Here is an 885-nt window from a genome sequence, read left to right as displayed (position 1 = left end):
GGTTCCATAGTGTAGCGGTTATCACGTCTGCTTTACACGCAGAAGGTCTCCAGTTCGATCCTGGATGGAACCAGTTAAATAAAATCTTTTGCAGAAATCCACTCTGTATTTAATTTCGTTTTTTTTTTTTAGAATTATTAGTCAACAAAATAATATAATAATTAAACTAATTAAATGCCTGAATTATTTTACAAAAATTAATATGCCATTCGAGCATTATTTTCCTTATACCAGGGTGCTTACTCTGTATTGCGATGCGAATGAAATAATGTTCACATTCGCAAGAAAGGTACTATGTAATGCGATTAACGCATAGAAACTTTCCCTCTCGCATTTGTTGTATTTTATAATTCTAATGAATTCTATATATTCTATAATTCGATAAAATACAAGACCGAAGCTATCGCACATACAAAATATAAGTATTATTAATTTATATAGATAAAAAGTCATATTAAACGAGTAAGGAAGGGCTAATATCGGGAGTAACCAAACATTTTATACTCTCGCAGTATATTTTTTTAAATTGACCCATATACGCATTACTATATGCCGACGTAATTTCTGCATCGATTTCACTCATTCTGGCCACAAAGCTTCATTATATCCAAGATTATGCGGTCACTTAATTTTGCTAAGATATTTCACACCATATCTGTGGTTGTAATAACAACAGTGAACAAGAAACACGAGTTTGATACATTAATATATCTCAATTATCACTCAAGTTATCGTTGGTACGGTCATACGGACGGACAGACAGACATCCCGAATTCAACTCGTTACGTTATCTCCATCTTTTTGGTATATATAACTGTTATTCATACCATTTAATTTAGGTGTTACAAACAACCGCAATTATAAAAGGAGTGGTTTGAGACAACG

General features: G+C 32.4%; 1 non-coding gene across 1 annotated transcript; it reads left to right on the top strand.

Annotated features, from left to right (window-relative positions):
* On the top strand, positions 1 to 73 carry Trnav-uac (transfer RNA valine (anticodon UAC)). The gene has a single exon. It is a non-coding gene; the product is annotated as a tRNA-Val (tRNA).
* The last annotated feature ends 812 nt before the right edge of the window (positions 74 to 885 follow it).

Source organism: Zeugodacus cucurbitae, chromosome 6 (genome assembly GCF_028554725.1).
Source record: "Zeugodacus cucurbitae isolate PBARC_wt_2022May chromosome 6, idZeuCucr1.2, whole genome shotgun sequence".
Taxonomy (NCBI): domain Eukaryota; kingdom Metazoa; phylum Arthropoda; class Insecta; order Diptera; family Tephritidae; genus Zeugodacus; species Zeugodacus cucurbitae.
This window is presented reverse-complemented; position numbering and strand designations above follow the sequence as displayed.